Below are 20,278 nucleotides of genomic sequence, written 5' to 3'. Positions count from 1 at the left end.
AGGATAATGGAATGTAGTCGAATTAAGTCGGGTGATGCTGAGGGAATTAGATTAGGAAGGGAGACACTTAAAGTAGTAAAGGAGTTTTGCTATTTGGGGAGCAAAATAACTGATGATGGTCGAAGTAGAGAGGATATAAAATGTAGACTGCCAATTACAAGGAAAGCGTTTCTGAAGAAGAGAAATTTGTTAACATCGAGTATAGATTTAAGTGTCAGGAAGTCATTTCTGAAAGTATTTGTATGGAGTGAAGCCATGTATGGAAGTGAAACATGGACGATAAATAGTTTGGACAAGAAGAGAATAGAAGCTTTCGAAATGCGGTGCTACAGAAGAATGCTGAAGATTAGATGGGTAGATCACATAACTAATGAGGAAGTACTGAATCGGATTGGGGAGAAGAGAAGTTTGTGGCACAACTTGACCAGAAGAAGGGATCGGTTGGTAGGACATGTTCTGAGGCATCAACGGATCACCAATTTCATATTGGAGGGCAGCGTGGAGGGTAAAAATCGTAGAGGGACACCAAGAGATGAATACACTAAGCAGATTCAGAAGGATGTAGGTTGCAGTAGGTACTGGGAGATGAAGAAGCTTGCACAGGATAGAGTAGCATGGAGAGCTGCATCAAACCAGTCTCAGGACTGAAGACCACAACAACATGAGTCTTCTTCCAAAAAGCTTCATCTTTCCCTTTTGTAATGGGTTACGAAGATAGTGCAGGAGATTTCGACTCTTACGTACGCAAAAGAAGACTGCCTGCACATAAAATGCGAATGTCGTGTGACTAGGGCCTCCCGTCGGGTAGACCGTTCGCCGGGTGCAAGTCTTTCGATTTGACGCCACTTCGGCGACTTGCACGTCGATGGGGATGAAATAATTAGGATTAGGACAATACAACGCGCAGTCCCTGAGCGAAGAAAATCTCCGACCTAGCCGGGAATCGAACCCGGGCTCTTTGGATTGACATTCTGTTGCGCTGACCACTCAGTTACCGGAGGCGGACTGTCTGCAGATGATGCCGTCTTTTAAAGTAATCAGACGATTTAGACAAGATAAGTGTATGGTGCCAAAAGTAACAGTTGACTCTAATGAAGTGAAAAGAGGGAGGTGAGCCACGACTACACGATACATCCCACAAATCTAAAGGCTGCAAACTGAACTAAATACGTAGGGATTACAATTGCGAATAACGTTAATTGGAACGATCCCACAGACAGTGTTATAGGGAAAACGAAGAAAGACTGCAATTTATTGTCAGAACGCTTAGAAAGTGCAACAAGATCTACAAAAGAGACAGCTTACACCGGGCCTGTTCGCCCTCTTCTGGGATTCTACTGCGCGGTGTGGGACCTGCACCAAATACGACTGACGAGTGTCTGTGACGCATTGTCACCGCGACATGGTGGCCTGCCGAAAGCGGAAAATGTGTGGTGTGACACGGTCGGCTCTCTCTGAATACACCTGCACCCGCCACGCCCCCACCTGTATACGCGAGAGCGTGCACTGCTCCAGATGCGACCGTTGCGTCTCGATGTATCGTTGAAAGGTAAAGCTTCACCAACTGCGACATAGTCGAGTATACAAACAATGATCCAATACTGTCAAATGTTTATTATTCCAGTCTTTGATCACAATCACAATTCTTTAGACGATGACCGGTTTCAGTCCGTAATGACCATGTGTAAAAAAGATCTGAGGACGGTCATTACGTACTGAAACCGGTTACCGTCTAAAGAACTGAGATGGTGATCGAAGACTGGAATAATAAACATTTAAAAGGTAAAGTTGTTATCAGCCCGATGACTGTTTTCAATTCCACACTCTTTTACTGGGCGTGGTCTTACTGGGGATGGTACGTCTTTGCTTTCTTACGTCCTTTGAACGTATTTACCCAGCTAGTTGTAGGAGGGAGGGCGGAGGGGTGCCGGGATACTGTTAAACGTCGTCTCCGAACAACGTTGCAGACCGGCATTTTTCATGTTAACAAACGTTGCCAGAAGAGAAACAGGTGTTAAGCGACAGACAAAAACCTTACATTTCAACGGGGATCGAACATGAGACCCTGATGCGCTGATACAGCCCTGGAGAATGGCGTATTGTATCACAGCCGTCCACAATACTAGCACGAAGAGTCTCTACATTTGTTACCGGGGTTGCGTAGACAAGAGCTTTCAAATGCCACCATAAATGAAAGTCAAGAGAGTTGGGGTCAGGAGAGCGTGGAGGCCATGGAATTGGTCCGCCTTTACCAATCCATCGGTCACCGAAACTGTTGTTGAGAAGCGTACGAACACTTCGACTGAAATGTGCAGGAGCTCCATCGTGTTGTGTCGTACTTGTAAAGGCACATGTTCTAGCAGCATAGGTAGAGTATCCCGTATGAAATCATGATAACTTGCTCCATTGAGCGTAGGTGGAGGAACATGGGGCCCAATCAAGACATCACCAACAATGCCTGCCCAAACGTTCACAGAATATCTGTGTTGATGACGTGATTGCACAATTGCGTGCGGATTCTCGTCAGCCCACACATGTTGATTGTGAAAATTTACAACTTGATCACGTTGGAATAAAGCCTCATCCGTAAAGAGAACATTTGCACTGAAATGAGGATTGACACATTGTTCGAGGAACCATTCGCACAAGTGTACCCGTGGAGGCCAATCAGCTGCTGATAGTGCCTTCACACGATCTACATGGTACGGAAACAACTGGTTCTCCCGTAGCACTCTCCATATAGTGACGTCGTCAACGTTACCTTGTACAGCAGTAACTTCTCTGACGCTGACATTAGGGTTATCGTCAACTGCACGAAGAATTGCCTCGTCCATTGCAGGTGTCCTCGTCGTTCTAGGTCTTCCCCAGTCGCGAGTCATAGGCTGGAATGTTCCGTGCTCCCTAAGACGCCGTTCAATTGCTTCGAACGTCTTCCTGTCGGGACACCTTCGTTCTGGAAATCTGTCTCGATACGAACATACCGCGCCACGGCTATTGCCCCGTGCTAATCCATACATCAAATGGGCATCTGCCAACTCCGCATTTGTAAACATTGCACTGACTGCAAAACCACATTCGTGATGAACACTAATCTGTTGATGCTACGTACTGACGTGCTTGATGCTAGTACTGTAGAGCAATAAGTCGCATGTCAACCCAAGAACCGAAGTCAACATAACCTTCCTTCAATTGGGCCATCTGGCGCTGAATCGAGGAATTACAGTACTTACTGACAAAACTAAAATGAGCTCTAACATGGAAATTAAGCATTTCCGGACACATGTCCACATAACATCTTTTCTTTATTTGTGTGTGAGTAATGTTTCCTGAAAGTTTGGCCGTACCTTTTTGTAACACCCTGTTTATATAATAAATCGAAATTTAGGTACAAATTAAACGATTTACGGACATTACAATATGCCACATTTAGAAAAAAAAAACTATCGGAGCTGAAATATGGAACCAGCATTTCCTGCATACGAAGTAGACACCCCCTTGCATACTTTTCAGTACTATGAAAAGTTCTTGATAAAAAGTTTAAAACTTTCTTCATAGCAGCGGTTTGCCTTTGTTTCACACATCAATATTCTATTCCATCTTTCTCTAACGCGATTTCTAACATACTGCCGAATATAGTTTTCTTATTACCTTATGGTTTTGGCTTCCAAAATGCTGTCTCCATGTACACTTTTAGGTCTATTTCGTTGTCACTGCTGCATATGTTGATTATTAGTTTGCGCAATTACCTACGAACCAAACCATTGTGTAGTAGTATCTCCGTAGTATAACTTGTTGCCGCATTTCTCTCGAGCACTGCTAATTTTTGTCGCATCCATTTCCATTCGCTTATCTGTCCACCACAAGTTAACTTATGGTGTTGTGTATGCGTTAGCCCACATTTTAAACACTTCTCTCTGTCGTTATGAGCCACCAGGCTACATTAGCGCTAAAACAACAACCAAATGCCTAACACATAGATGGAGATCTATTTCCAGCGTGTTGTTACACTAACTAGAAATTGTTTTCACATCTGTCGCTTTCGTTCTGTTAAGAATAACGTATTGAATTCTATCACCTAGAATGTCTTCAATCCTGTCACAAATCTTGTCTGTAAGTTTGTAGTTTGTTCAGTGCGGAACGGTATTGAATGCCTTCCAAAAGCGAAGGATCGCGGCATCAACTTGTATGCCTTTCCGTACAGCGCTCTGGATTTCGTGAGCGAACAGAAGCAGCAGTGTTTAGCTACATATCACGGAGTCCATACTGCTTTATATAGTTGTGATTTTCGTTCTCCACGTAAAACGTTCAGTCTGGATTACACAGGTTTTATTGTCGCACTCAGTGTAAGTAGCAAAAGTTTTGTATCTGCCTGCATGTAGTGACGTGGTGACTGGTGCAGCAAACGAGAGAGCGTTTGGTGATGATTAAACTCAAGTAGTGAACGTCTGACCACAAACAGAGTCCAAAATAAGGCCGTCATAAGCGTTCAGGATGAATCCAGAGCACTTACTGTAGCACACGTAAGTCTGAGCCTTCCGGTGTAGTGAGGAAGAATGGGAAAAAAACCTGAGGACGTGAAAGGTGACCATCAGTTTGGCTCCAGGAAAGATAAAGACGACAGAGATGCAGTTCTGACGCTGCGGTTGACAGTGGAAGAAAGACCGAAAGAAAACTAAATACGTCGGTAGGACTTGTCGACGTGGGAAAACTGTTCGACAGTGGAAAATGGTGCAAGACGTTCGCAATTCTGAGAAAAATAGGGGTAAGTTATAGGGAAAGACAGGTAATATACAATATGTGCGAGAACCGAGAGGGAATAATAAGACTGGAAGATCAAGAACGAAGTGCCTAGTTTAAAAAGCATGTAAGACAGGAATGTGGTCTTTCACCCTACCGTTCAATCTACACATGGAAGAAGCAATAACAAACATGAAAGGTTCAAGAGAGCAACTGGTTGATGTTTGTTTGATTTGACGGACGGGACCAAACAGCGAAGTCATCGGTCCCATCGGATTGGGTAAAGATAGGAAAGGAAGTCAGCCGTGCCCTTTCATAGCCATCATCCCGGCACTTGCCTGAAGCAATTTAGGGAAATCACGGAAAACCTAAATCAGGATGGCCGGACTCGGGTTTGAACCGTAGTCCTTCCGAATGCGAGTCCAGTGTGATAACCACAGTGCCCCCACGTTCGCTAAAGGAATTGAAATTCAAGGTGAAAGGATATCAATGATAAAATTGGCTGATGAGACTGTGCACACAGCAAAAGTGAAGAATAATTACAGAGTCTGCTGAATGTAATGAAGACCGGCCGCTGTGACCGATCGGTTCTAGCGCTTCAGTCTGGAACAGCGCGACCGCTACGGTCGCAGGTTCGAGTCCTGCCTCTGGCACTGATGCGTGTGAAGGCCTTACGTTAGTTAGGTTTAAGTAATTCTAAGTTCTAGGGGACTGATGACCTCAGATGTTAAGTCCCATAGTGCTCAGAGCCGTTTGAACCGTTTTTTGAATGGAATAAACAGTCTACTGAGTACAGAATATTTACTGAGAGTAAATCGAAGAAAGACGAAAGTAATGAGAAGTGGCAGAAATGAAAACAGCGACGAACTTAACATCAGGAGTGGGGATATCGAAGTAGACGAAGTGAGGAATTCTGATAAGTAGGCAACAAATTAACTCATGACGCTGGTTCAAGGAGGACGCAAATAGCAGAACAGCACTGGTAAAAACAGGATTACTGGCCGAGAGATGTCTGCTGGTATCAAAAATACGCCTTAAGTTGAGGAAGAAATTTCTGAGAACGTACTTTTGGAGCACAGGGTTGTATGATAGTGAAACACGTATCTTGGTAAAATCGGAAATAATGGGAATCAAAGTATTTGAAATGTGGTGCTACAGAAGAATGTTAAAAATTTGGTGGACTGACAAGGTAAGAAATGAGGAGGTGTCCTACAGAATCGACATGGAAAGGAGTACATGGAACACACTAAAAAGAATAATTGACAGGGTGATACATCTGTTAATACATCAGGGAATAACTTCCATGGTACTAGAGGGAGCGGTAGATGTTGAAAACTGTAGAGGAAGACAGAGATTGGCATACATCTGAGAAGAAAAGTGTGGCACAGGAAAAGAATTCGTGACGGGCCGCACCAAACGAGTTAAAAAAAAAAAAGTCGGAAGAGGAATATGAGGCGGCGTAACGACTCAAGCGATAACAAACTAGTGTCAGCATGTGGCCGCGCGCGCGTATTTAAGCACCGAACTGGTCAAGTGTAGGGCGGGGGGGGGGGGGGGGGGAGGGGGGGAGGCACGTGAGGGGGTAGACGCGGTGGACTTTTATCGACCTCTGTCGATCCAGAACTAGGGAGCCTCGGTGCAAATTGCTGTGAGCGAATATTAACTGCCAGCTGCACTATCTGAAACTCTACACAGGTAGAACTCTACATCGGTACTGCGGCTTATAGCGAATCTGATTTACTGCCGGATACAAGGTTTTTGGCTGGTAAAGTCACGTAGAAGCTGCTGTTTCACAGGTCGTAAGGGAACAAACCGCTGTGGTGCGACGACGGAGTGTGGGCGAGGGTGAGCGACAGTGGCGCAGAGGTGCGGCGATGACGTTGTCCAGGTTTGTTGGGAATCTGAGTGACCGGAGGCAGGTCCCACACCGTGCGGCGCTGAAGGTCGGGACCCTGGCGGTGGCGGTGGCGGTGGCGGTGTGTGGGACCTTTAATTACAGGTACGGCCGGTAGCCGCCTGCGGCCGCTATCGAACATCGCCCCACACGCGAGGAGCAGCTCTCCGTTTAAGCCCCGTGGCCAGCCTTAGCGGTAAACGCCGCATCCGGTCTTGTGTACCTGCACCGCCCACTTCATCTCCAGAAGCTGGTGGCGGTGTAACGAGAAGCAAACATACTGACATCAGCTGCTGTGAAATGCAAGAAACAGAACACAGTACCTGCCGAACATTCATCAAGAATACGAAGTAACGCGAAGACATAACTATTTCGCCAATTTATTGACATAGCGTGTTACCATATTCACTACTCATGCTGACATTCACTGAAGTGATAAAAGTCATGGGATACGTCGTAACGTCGCGGTGGACCTCCTTTTGCCCTGCGTATTGTAGCAACTCGACGTGGCGTGGACTCAACATGACATGAAAAAAAAGTTCAAATGGCTCTGAGCACTATGGAACTTAGCATCTGAGGTCATCAGTCCCCTAGAACTTAGAACTATTTAAATCTATCTGACCTAAGGACATCACACACATCCATGTCCGAGGCAGGATTAGAACCTGCGACCGTAGCGGTCGCGCGGTTCCAGACTGAAGCGCCTTGAACCGCTCGGCCACAGCGGCCGGCACTGGAAGTCCCCTGCAGAAATATTCAATCATGCTCCCTCAATAGCTGCCCTCGATTGCGAAATTGTTGCCGGTGGAGGATTCCGAGAAGAAACTGACATCTCAATTATGTCGCGTAAATACTCGATGGGAAACGTGTCGCGCCAAACCAATCGCGAACAATTGTGACCCGGTGACGTGGCTCACTGTCATTCACAAAAATTCCATTGTTGTTTGGGATCACGAAGTCCATGAACTGTCGCCAGGTAGCGGAACGTATTTCCAGTGAATGATCGGTTCAGTTGGATCAGAGGACTCAGTCCATTCCATGTAAACACAGATCACATCATTATGGAGCCACCACCAGCTTACACAGTGTCTTGTTGACAGTCTGGATCCATAGATTCGTAGTATTTGCGCCACACTCGAACGCTACCGTCGTCTCTTACCAATTTAAATCGGTACTCATCTCAACAGGCCACTGTTTTCCAGTCGTCTAGAGTCTAATCGATACGGTCATGAGCCCAGCAGAGGCGCTGCAGGCGATGTCGTACTGTTAGCACAGGTACATGCGTCGGTCGTGAGCTGCCACATTTCGCTGCACTGCCCTAACGGATAAGTTCCTTGTACGTCCCACACTGATTTCTGCGGTTATTTCACGCAGTCTTGCTTGAATTTCACCCAAATGCCGCCGCTCTCCGTCGTTAACTGAAGGCCGTCGGCCATCGCGTTGTCCGCAGTGAAAGGTAATGCATGAAATTTACTTTCTCTACAGTCTTGACACTTTGGATCTCGGAATATTCAGTTTCCTAAGGATTTCCGAAATGGAATGTTCCATTGCCTCTCGTTCCAGCCACCATTCCGCGTTCAAAGTCCGTTAATTCCCGTCGTGCGGTTATAATCACTTCGGAAATCTTATCACATTAACGCTGTACCTTCAATACTTTGTTTATACGATGCTGCCACCGTCTGTATATCTGCATGTCACTATCCCACGACTTCTGTCACTGTATGTAGGGACTCCAGATAATAAGTTACACATGTCACCCAACTCTAACAAGGAGACCAAACGACAATGGGATTTTAGTAATTTTTTATATTTATGGTACGTGAAGTTCACAGATCTAAAATATCACTCTTCCTAAGCACTTAGATGCAACTCTCAAAAATTCTCGAGAAAATCGACTCTGAAGTTTTACGAGCCTCCTTAATACCTTCAATGAAGATAAGCCATTTGGTGCGTCACTTTGCTCTGCAGCAGAATACTTGTCTGTCTCCTAGGCGAACTGTGTTCGTTTCCTGGCCCCTGAATATTTTTAGAGTTGTAAAACTACCGTAAGTAAGTGTAGACTAAGTAACTTTCCTAGTAGCTTTTGTTACGCCGTACCTGCGTTACCAAGTGGGTTGTATACCTATCGGGCGCTACTCATATCACTTTTGTTACGCTATAGAAGGATATTGAAAAGTAAATAGAGCGATAAGGTCTGAGGAGGTTGTGATTCTTCAGCTTCGTGTCGAAATAGTTCACCGGTGATCTGTCAGAGTCAGTGTCCATCGGGCGTATTAGTTCTACACCTGATGATGGCATCGTAGTCGTGACTGAGTCAGCTCATCAGCGCGCCTAATGATGGAAAAGTAGCCTTTTGCCGAAATATTGTGCCCGTTTGACATCTGACAGTTCACCTGTGCTATCTCGACAGTGACGGTGTTCTCCGCAGAATTCGAGAAGGAAGCAACATATGGCAAACACTGACGAGAAAAAGGGCCAGAGTGATAGGACGTGTGGTAAGACATCACGAAATATGGTAATAGAGGGTGCTATAGAGGGCAACCATTGTAAGAGGAGCCCAAAATTGAAATAAATCCAACAAATAACTGAGGGCGTAGGTTGCAAGTGCTAGGCAAATTCGTGACGGCCGCATTGAACCATGTTTATCTTTCAATAGAGGGTGCAGATGCTAAAAGGTGGTTCGTTTTTTACGAGACTGGGTATACTTCCCGTATATTACACTACTGGCCCTTATAATTGCTACACCAAGAAGAAATGCGAATGATAAACGAGTATTCATTGGACATATATATTATACTAGAACTGACATGTGATTAAATTTTCACGCAATTTGGTTGCATAGAGCCTGAGAAATCAGTACCCATATCAAGCAACTCAGCCCGTAATAATGGCCTCGATACGCCTGGGCGTTAGGTCAAACAGAGCTTGGCTGGCGTGTAGAGGTACAGCTGCCCATGCAGCTTCAACACGATACCACAGTTCATCAACAGTAGTGACTGGCGTATTGTGACGAGCCAGTTGCTCGGCCACCATTGACCAGACGTTTTCAATTGGTGAGAGATCAAAAGAATGTGCTGGCCAGGGCAGCAGTCGAACATTTTCTGTATCCAGAAAGGCCCGTACAGGACCTGCAATATGCTGCCGGGCATTATACTGCTTAAGTGTAGGGTTTTGCAGGGATCGAGTGAAAGGTAGAGCCACGGGTCGTAACACACCTGAAATGTAACGTCCACTGTTCAAAGTTTCGTCAATGCGAACTAGAGGTGGCCGAGAAGTGTAAATAAAGGCACCCCATACCATCACGCCGGGTGATACGCCAGTATGGCGATGACGAATACACGCTTCCAATGTGCGTTCACCACGACGTCGCCAAACACGGATGCGAACATCGTAATGCTGAAAACAGAACCTGGATTCATCCGAGAAAATGACGTTTTGCCATTCGTGCACCTAGGTTCGTCGTTGAGTACACCATCGCAGGCGCTCCTGCCTGTGATGCAGCGTCAAGGGTAACCGCAGCCATGGTCTCCGAGCTGATAGTCCACGCTGTTGCAAACGTCGTCGAACTGTTCGTGCAGGTGGTTGTTGTCTTCCAAACGTCCCCATCTGTTGACTCAGGGATCGAGACGTGGTTGCACGATCCGTTACAGCCACGCGGCTAATATGCCTGTGATGTAGACTGCTAGTGATACGAGGAGGTTGGGATCCAGTGCGGCATTCCGTATTACCCTCTTGAACCCATATTCTGCTAACAGTCATTGGATGTCGACCAGCGCGAGCACCAATGTCGCGATACGATAAACCGCAATAGCGATATGCTACAATCCGACCTTTATCAAAGTCGGAAACGTGATGGTACGCATTTCTCCTCCTTACACGAGGCATCACAACAACGTTTACCAGGCAACGTCGGTCAACTGCTGTTTGTGCATGAGAAATCGGTTGGAAACTTTCCTCATGTCAGCACGTTGTAGGTGTCGCCACCGTCGCCAACCGAGTGTGAATACTCTGAAAATGTAATCATTTCGGAATCACAGCATGTTCTTCCTGTCGGTTAAATTTCGCGCCTGTAGCACGTCATCTTCTCGGTGTAGCAATTTTAATGGCCAGTAGTGTATTTGATTTTTTTTTTTATGTTATGAGATACGAAGCGGTGAGCACCGCGGCACTAGTACTGCGCACTGGAAGCGAACAGCGACGCTCGGTTTTTTACGGCTCCATTCGCGCTAAATGGCTGCTCTGCAAGGCGACGAAGTTGGTGATTACTCCCGTCGCCACTTCGTGTTTTTCTACCGGATTCGTGGAACTGCTCGGTTGCGCGACAGAGATGACGGCACTGGCCGGCTCTGATGGGGCGCGTCGCCGGGGACGGCCGGCCGGATTTCAATTTGTCGTCACAATGGCGGCGGGGCTGGGCGGGTGCGGGTGCACGCATTGACAGGGCGCGCCGGCCGTGGCAGCGTGGCCCCCGGCTTTGTGGCTCTGGCGTGGCGGCACAGCTCGGGCACAAGCGCATGTCGTAACGACGGCACCGTCAATCAGCATCAGCACTGGCGGCCGATAACCACACGGGGCTCCACGGCCCTAATAATAACGAAAAATAATGTTGTGCGATTCCCACGCTCGTGTTAGCCTTCGGATTTGACTCCACTTTGGCGACTCACGCGTCAGTCAACTGGACTTTCTATCAGAGGAAAATTTGAGGTAGTCGCTGAAGATCCTTAATGAGACCTCCACGTCATTAATCAATAACAGCAACCACTATGAGATTTTCACTCTGCAGCGGAGTGTGCGCTGATATGAAACTTCCTGGCAGATTAAAACTGTGTGCCCGACCGAGACTCGAACTCGGGAACCTTTGCCTTTCGCGGGCAAGTGCTGTACCAACTGAGCTACCCAAGCACGACTCACGCGCGGTACTCACAGCTTTATTTCTGCCAGTACCTTGTCTCAAGGCAAAGGCAAAGGTTCCCGAGTTCGAGTCTCAGTCGGGCACACAGTTTTAATCTGCCAGGAAGTTTCATATCAGCGGACACTCCGCTGCAGAGTGAAAATGTCATTCTGGAAACATCCCCCAGGCTGTGGCTAAGCCATGTCTCCGCAATATCCTTTCTTTCAGGAGTGCTAGTTCTGCAAGTTTGGCAGGAGAGCTTCTGTAAAGTTTGGAAGGTAGGAGACGAGGTACTGGCAGAAGTAAAGCTGTGAGTACCGGGCATGAGTCGTGCTTCGGTAGCTCAGTTGGTAGAGCACTTGCCCGCGAAAGGCAAAGGTCCCGAGTTCGAGTCTCGGTCGGGCACACCGTTTTAATCTGCCAGGAAGTTTCATAACAGCAACCACTGCCCCGCGGCCAAAGTCCACTACACCACGGCAAAAGAGAAACAAGGGCGTATAACGCCATTGTCAAATGCATATGAATTACTGCATAGACGTTAACTTGCCTCCGAACATTGTAGCCTAACTACAAAGAATAAAATGTTCTCACTTTCATCTCGTCTCAGGAATACGAAAAAATCATTGTTAAGATATTGGCACATGTTAATTAGTTTTTCGCCCCATAACATAAGCTAACGGACGAAATATTATTCAGCCCTAAAATATCGCGGTAATATCACCCCACCCTCGATAACGGTCGTACTTTACTTTTTCATGTCCGGAAAATTCCTCTTATAGTTTTTGAGGCCAATATCGAGCAACGTTCAGTATTTCATCCTTATATAGCCCTCGGTCGTCAAGGTTATATCTCGTGGGGCAGTTGGGACATCGTACGTCTACTAAAGAGACCTCTTTCTCTCCTCTTCTGGAGTACTGCTGCGCGGTGTGGACTTCGAAGGATTCGATAGGATTAACGAAGGACATCGAAAAAGTTCAGAAAAGGTCAGATCTTCTTGTACGATGGGGAGTTGGAAAAGAAGTTTCCCATGTCGACTGTGGGCAGAGTTGTGTGATATGGGCGAAAGGCGACACGGCAGGTGACGCGCACGTGCAAGACACCGATACACCACTGGATAGAGGTGGACCGCGATCAAGCAGATGGCGCTGTCGCATTGCCTGCGCAAAGCAGAGTCCAGCCGTTCAGTCTTTTCCCGGAGCTGTGGAGAGTAGGTGCGTTTTGGAGTCGTGGTCAAAGGCGGAAGTGAGAGCTGTTATCCGCTATGAATTGGCACGTAAAGTACCAGGCACAGAAATTCATAACCGCCTTGTTGAGTTTTATGGGTGAGGTGTGATGTAGAGGCAAATGGTGCGGAAATTATGCTAGCAATTCAGTGATGGACGTCAGCGAGTGCAGCACATATCGAGATCTTGACGGAAGCGCACGGCCGCTAGAGATGCAAATGTCAGGAAGGTGGATGACATGATTAAAGCGAACCGGCGTATCGCCATCGACAGAGTGGCGCCAGAGCTTGGAATCGGACATGAGTGAGCTCACAAGATCATCCAGACAGTCTTCGATACAGGAAGGTGTCAGCACAATGGGTGCCCCGCCAACTAACTCCGACATACATGGAACAACGCATGGCGTTCAGCCTGGAACAGCTCGTGCGTTCCCATGAATCTGGCAATGACCTTTTGTTTCGGGTTGTGACGGGGGATGAAACGTGGGTCCACTGTTTGAATCATGGAAGTTATATGAAATTGATGATATTCAGTTACCCATCGTTTTTCTCCGAATTGTAGCCATACCACTACGTAAGTGACCCATTAACAAAATTACAGATACGCCAGATAAGATACTTAATACTACCACTCTCTAGTTACTGGTTTTCCTAATTTGGGTATTTTATCCATCTTCAGTAAATGTAGTTTTATACAACGAAATAATAAGTAAACCAGTTGCATCAAAGAAATTGAATTTCTCGATCAGTTTCGGGCACTTAAAGGCTCTCTTCAAAAGGTTATATCTATCTCATTATTTGCGAATGTCAACATTAAGATGCGTACAATTTTTGGAAATTTGTGGTAAGTTCTATGGGACCAAACTGCTGAGGTCATCGGTCACTGGGCTAAAACTAACTTACGCTAAGGACAACACACACACACACACACACACACACACACACACAAACAAACACACTAATGCCCGAGGCAGGACTCGTACCTCCGACTGGGTCAGCCACGCGAACCGTGGCCAGGCGCCTGAGACCACGATCCTACCCTGCGCGGCAAGAAGCGTACAGTAAAATGTCGCGGTCATGTGGTTTATAGTGTCTACATAATGTTTGTATAGACACTATGAACCACATGACCACGCCATTCTGCTGTATGCATCTATCGATGACACAAATAATGCGATAGGTATAACCTTCTGAAGAAGATCACCGGTAGAGAAATTAATATTCTTTTACCCAACTCGTTGCTTATAATTTCGTTAAAGTTTTACTAATGTTTATTAGCACCACGCGCTTCGGCAGCATGCTGACGTTATCAGGCGCATTGCAGTTACGTATATACTAGAAGCGGCGCTTTGTCGCACGCGGCTACATGGGCTCAACCAGTTCCGTACAACATGGATGAATTGAAGCTACTATTCTGTCCTGTGCATACTCCGGCGTGCCACGCTTGACAGCTCTTGCCGCGTGGTTCGGCCCGCCCTGCCGTCTGTCATTTGCGGCCGGCGCGGCGCTGCAGTGTGCAACCTCAGCCGGCGTGGCGTCGGGCGCGGGGTGGTTACGCAATGCCCCGCTGCGCCGCGCTGCAGTCGCAGCGACACGCTGCAAGGCGACGGACTCGACTCTCACCGCAGAGCCACGGGGAGCGGGTGTTACACATTAGTGGTAGGCGTAATCGACAACTCTCTTCTCCCTAACCAAGTGGAATCGAATACGCTCCCCAGCACCTGGAACAGCCCAGCTGCGAGGGGCGCTACAGGCGGCGTAACATTCTTGCTCTTCGGATGTATTTCTCTGGTGTCTGCGTCCATAAAGCAGGATTTCAGGTCATTTGTCGCAAGCTTGAGCTTCTACCGTCGGAGAGTGGTATATCGGTATCGAAATCGCAATACCGAAAGCCTATAATTGGATCTTATTATTCTTTTTCATAACGTTCGGTGGATATTTGAAAGAGTTCTTTTGAAATTGTAGTAGAACATGGTTTGTCTTTCACCGTGTGACGGAGTCTTACTACCTTTTAGCTTTTATCACATCTTACAGTTTTTAACGCAACTGGTGTGCTGTTTCTTCACACCGCCATTCTTCCAAAACAGTTACTGAAAATTTGCGGTGGGCGGAGACGTGTGAGGGGAAATACTGACATATTCGGTGCTCGACGCTACCAACGGAAACTTCAACGTTTAACTTCAACACGCAATTTGGACCCTACCGCTGGCAGTTGATTGGCGTTTGCAGAAATGAAAAAGGCACGAAAGGTGACATGAAGTGTTCGGTACGAATCCAATATGTGGCGAAACCGAACAACCGACCCATCGGACACCTTACATTGTACAACTTACTTGTACTCACCACTGTTAGTAAAGTGGTTGTCGTCAAGTGTGAACGAGCATGGTTTTCCTTTCAGTTCTTGCTCTAAATGGGATAAGGAAACTATTAGATTGTTGATGTACAGAATATGTAACAATAAATCAATACGGCAATATATTTACAATGTGCAACCGTAATTTTTATGGGTCGGTACGTCGATAATTTATCCGTCGATATATCAATAGTTTTTCCGTTATATCTCTGCGCGATAACGATACGCTTAAATATCGATATATCGAATTGCAGATAGTTTTAATTATATCAACAGTCCTAGTGTACTCGAATGATGTCACTGCAATAATCTAATTGTAAGATAGGAAAATTTTACCCCTAGCTCAAGACAGTAACACCGTTATCCGCTAGTGACACTGTACCACAAACCACCACAAAAAGTCATTTGTCTACCCTCTATAGAAAACTGTTTTACATAAACGAAGCAAAGTTACACCTGTTTCTAAAGTTACTTTTTCCTATATCACTTTACTCTTTGTTTAAAAATAAAATAATACTGTTATTGGATTAGTATGTCATGTTTACTACGCAGTCCCTCTCACGCCATTTTCAGGATACTACACGGTAAGAAAATAGTGACAATCCAAATTTATTTCCAATTCTATTGATGTTTACTTTAAGCGAAAATAGCTGTGTGATTAATGGCTTGCTTCAGGATGTTCAGCCGAGTTGTCGTTTCCATTCCATCCACAATATTTCGACGGGCAAGTAAAATCGAATAAAATTAATTTCCTTCTGATATAAAAGCTTCTGTCCACAAATCAGCACGGATTTAGGAAGCATCGCTCGTGCAAAGTTCAGTTTTTCCTTCTCTCACGTGATATTCTGCGAATCATGGACGAAGGACAACAGGTAGATTCCACAGTCCTAGATTGCCGGAAGGCGTTTGACGCAACGCCCCATTGCAGACTGTTAATGAAGGTTCAAGCATACGGAATAGGTTCTCGAGTTTGTTGGTGGCTTGATAACTTTTTAAGTGATGCAACACAGTAAGCTGTCCTGGAATTGTCGACTGTTCATCAGAGACATTGGTATCGTCAGAAGTGCCCGGGGGAAGCGTGGTAGCGCCGCTCCTGTACACTATATACATGACGATCTTACAGACAGGGTGAATATCAAACTGCGAATGTTTGCCTATGACGCCGTAGTGCACTGGAAATTGTGTTTGGTGACTGTACACAAAGACTTTCTGTGAATGAACAAAAGTGCAAGTCAAAGCAAATGAACAGGAAAAACAATCCCGTAATGAAACATCCTGACATATTAAAACTGTGTACCGGACCGAGACCCGAGCTCGTGAACTTTGCGTTTCACAGGCAAGGACTCTATCAGCTGAGTTACCCAAGCACGACCCATCCTCACAGCCCTACCTCCGTCAGTACCTCGTCTCCTACCTTCCAAACTTTACAGAAGCGCTCATACGAAACTTCAAAGACCAGCACTCATGGAAGAAAGGATATTACGAAGACATGGCTTAGGCACATGGCGAGGGATGTTTCTAGGATGAAATTTTCAGTCTGCAGCTGGCAGAGAACTTGGCCGCGAAAGGCAGAAGTACCGAGATAGCGTCACGGTGCGGCACACAGTTTTAATCTGCCACGAATGTTCATACCAGCTCAGAGTGAATATTCCATTCTGGAAGCATTTCTGTTATGTTCGTATACAGTATTAGTGGTCTGCTGCTTGACACTCCCACGGCGGTTAAATATCTCAGCGCTTTCGTAGCATCAGAGGTTTCATGCTAAAAGAACTGGTACTTCAAAACAGAATGAATAAAATGATCTCCTGCGGCAGAAACCACTGTGACTGAATTGGTTAAAGAAAGACATCGACTCAGTTCAGAGGCGTGCTGCTGGATTTGTTACCGACGCTAGCATAACGGAAATTCTTCTAGAATTCAAATGGTAATTGCTTGGGGGAAGACAAGCTTCTTTTCGAAAGACGCTATTTAGTAAAGTTAGAGACTCGGCATTTGCGGTTGGCTGTAGTACGATTGTGCAGCCGCCGACATAAACTTCGTGTAAGGACGACGACGTCGCGAGCTCGTACAGAGGCTGTAGACAGTCTTGTTTTCCTCGCTTCATTTCAGAGAGGAACAATGAAGGGTATGAACTGTACTGGTACAAAGTACCCTCTGCTAACCACCATTTGGTGGCTTGCCCGCTAAGTATGTCGATGATAATGTAGACCTCTCCTTCAGGTGTTGTGAATTGTGCTACCTGGACACCAAATCTGCAAATTATTGTCGGCCTCATGTCGCTATTTATAGCTTCGTTCGCTTTATGACGCCCACTACTACCATTGAAGCCCATTGATGGGCACTGATATTCCCCCCAACGCACAGCTTCTCAGCGTTTCCCAACTCTGCTGGACGTTACGGCCGTCCAATTCTTCATCAACCGAGACCCGCACCTTATTTAAACTGAAAACCTCCGTCCCAGCTTATTAGGATTTCGAAAGCACGTAATTAAGAAGCCATACGATTGATAAAAACACCGACAAAACCTAAGCACACAACTGAATGCTTTTTATCTGTTACAACAGAGCTTAAATATTCCTCTAGAACTAAAAATAAAACCGTTTTCGTATTTTTACAAGAAATTGTCTTCCAAATACACTCCTGGAAATAAGAACACCGTGAATTCATTGTCCCAGGAAGGGGAAACTTTATTGACACATTCCTGGGGTCACATACATCACATGATCACACTGACAGAACCACAGGCACATAGACACAGGCAACAGAGCATGCACAATGTCGGCACTAGTACAGTGTATATCCACCTTTCGCAGCAATGCAGGCTGCTATTCTCCCATGGAGACGATCGTAGAGATGCTGGATGTAGTCCTGTGGAACGGCTTGCCATGCCATTTCCACCTGGCGTCTCAGTTGGACCAGCGTTCGTGCTGGACGTGCAGACCGCGTGAGACGACGCTTCATCCAGTCCCAAACATGCTCAATAGGAGACAGATCCGGAGATCTTGCTGGCCAGGGTAGTTGACTTACACCTTCTAGAGCACGTTGGGTGGCAAGGGATACATGCGGACGTGCATTGTCCTGTTGGAACAGCAAGTTCCCTTGCCGGTCTAGGAATGGTAGAACGATGGGTTCGATGACGGTTTGGATGTACCGTGCACTATTCAGTGTCCCCTCGACGATCACCAGAGGTGTACGGCCAGTGTAGGAGATCGCTCCCCACACCATGATGCCGGGTGTTGGCCCTGTGTGCCTCGGTCGTATGCAGTCCTGATTGTGGCGCTCACCTGCACGGCGCCAAACACGCATACGACCATCATTGGCACCAAGGCAGAAGCGACTCTCATCGCTAAAGACGACATGTCTCCATTCGTCCCTCCATTCACGCCTGTCGCGGCACCACTGGAGGCGGGCTGCACGATGTTGGGGCGTGAGCGGAAGACGGCCTGACGGTGTGCGGGACCGTAGCCCAGCTTCATGGAGACGGTTGCGAATGGTCCTCGCCGATATCCTAGGAGCAACAGTGTCCCTAATTTTCTGGGAAGTGGCGGTGCGGTCCCCTACGGCACTGCGTAGGACCCTACGGTCTTCCCGTGCATCCGTGCGTCGCTGCGGTCCGGTCCCAGGTCGACGGGCACGTGCACCTTCCGCCGACCACTGGCGACAACATCGATGTACTGTGGAGACCTCACGCCGCACGTGTTGAGCAATTCGGCGGTACGTCCACCCGGCCTCCCGCATGCCCACTATACGCCCTCGCTAAAAGTCCGTCAACTGCACATACGGTTCACGTCCACGCTGTCGTGGCATGCTACCAGTGTTAAAGACTGCGATGGAGCTCCGTATGCCACGGCAAACTGGCTGACACTGACGGCGGCGGTGCACAAATGCTGCGCAGCTAGCGCCATTCGACGGCCAACACCGCGGTTCCTGGTGTGTCCGCTGTGCCGTGCGTGTGATCATTGCTTGTACAGCCCTCTCGCAGTGTCCGGAGCAAGTATGGTGGGTCTGACACACCGGTGTCAATGTGTTCTTTTTTCCATTTCCAGGAGTGTATTTTGTTTTCCACTGATTTCATATTCCTTTTTTTTTAATCGTTTGGAAAATACCTACCGCTTTTTTTTTGTTATTTTAACACACACTAACGTGACAAATGTCGTAAGATACCTCCTAAAATCGTGTCGGACCTCCTTTTTCCCGGCAAAGTGCAGCACCTCCACGTCCCCTGCAGAAGTATTGAGCCATGCTGCCTCTATAGCATTCCATAATTGCAAAAGTGTTTTTGCTGCAGGACTTTGTGCACGAACTGACTCTGTATTATGCCCTATAAGTATTCGGTGGGAAACAAGTCGGGCGATCTGGGTGACCACGTTGTTTGTTCGAATTGTCCAGAATGTTGTTCAAACCACAACTGTCGCAGACAATTGTGGCCCAGTGACATAACATTATTTTTTGGGTTCAAATGGTTCAAATGGCTCTGAGCACTATGGGACTTAACTTCTGAGGTTATCAGTTCCCTAGAACTTAGAGCTACTTAAACCTAACTAACCTAACGACATCATACACATCCGTGCCCGACGCGGGATTCGTACCCGCGACCGTAGCGGTCGCGCAATTCCAGAAGAGATACGTTCGTCGTACGTGACACATTGATTTCTGTGATTATTTCACGCAGTGTTGCTTATCTGTTAGCACTGACAACTCTACGCAAACGCCGCTGCTCTCGGTCGGAAAGCGAATGCCGTCTGCCACCACGTTGTCCGTGGTGAGAGGTAATGCACAAAATTTGGTATTCTCGGCAGGCTGTTGACGCTGTGGTTCCTGGAATATCGAATTTCCTAACAGTTTCCGAAATTGAGTGTTCCATGCGTCTAGCTCCAACCACCATTCTGAATTCAAAGTGTACGCGATACTACCGGCAACTGTATACGTGCGCATCACTAAGCCATGACTTCTGTCAGCTCAATGTAAAGTTCGCGTGATGCAGCGTTGTGTTCAGAAAAAAATTCTCGTGTAACGAAAGATTCACGATGTGAGGGTACGTCACAATACGATCCACGGACAGGGGAGGCAACGGTACGCTACCTTGACTAGGGCCTCGTCCCTCGTCAAGAGAAAGATATGGTAGTCACACATTTTGGGCACGCTCGCCAATGGGTTAGGTGTTGAGTACGGCTACCGGCA

At 46.9% G+C, this 20,278-nt stretch overlaps 1 protein-coding gene and 1 non-coding gene across 2 annotated transcripts in view; one reads left to right on the top strand and one right to left on the bottom strand.

The window, feature by feature from the left end:
- Positions 1-20,278, bottom strand: part of LOC126268125 (semaphorin-5A) — a 614,642-nt gene that overhangs the window by 251,786 nt on the left and 342,578 nt on the right. The window lies entirely within an intron of this gene.
- Positions 11,854-11,928, top strand: Trnas-cga (transfer RNA serine (anticodon CGA)). Its single transcript has one exon. It is a non-coding gene; the product is annotated as a tRNA-Ser (tRNA).

This window comes from Schistocerca gregaria, chromosome 4 (genome assembly GCF_023897955.1).
Source record: "Schistocerca gregaria isolate iqSchGreg1 chromosome 4, iqSchGreg1.2, whole genome shotgun sequence".
In the NCBI taxonomy this organism is placed as follows: domain Eukaryota; kingdom Metazoa; phylum Arthropoda; class Insecta; order Orthoptera; family Acrididae; genus Schistocerca; species Schistocerca gregaria.
This window is presented reverse-complemented; position numbering and strand designations above follow the sequence as displayed.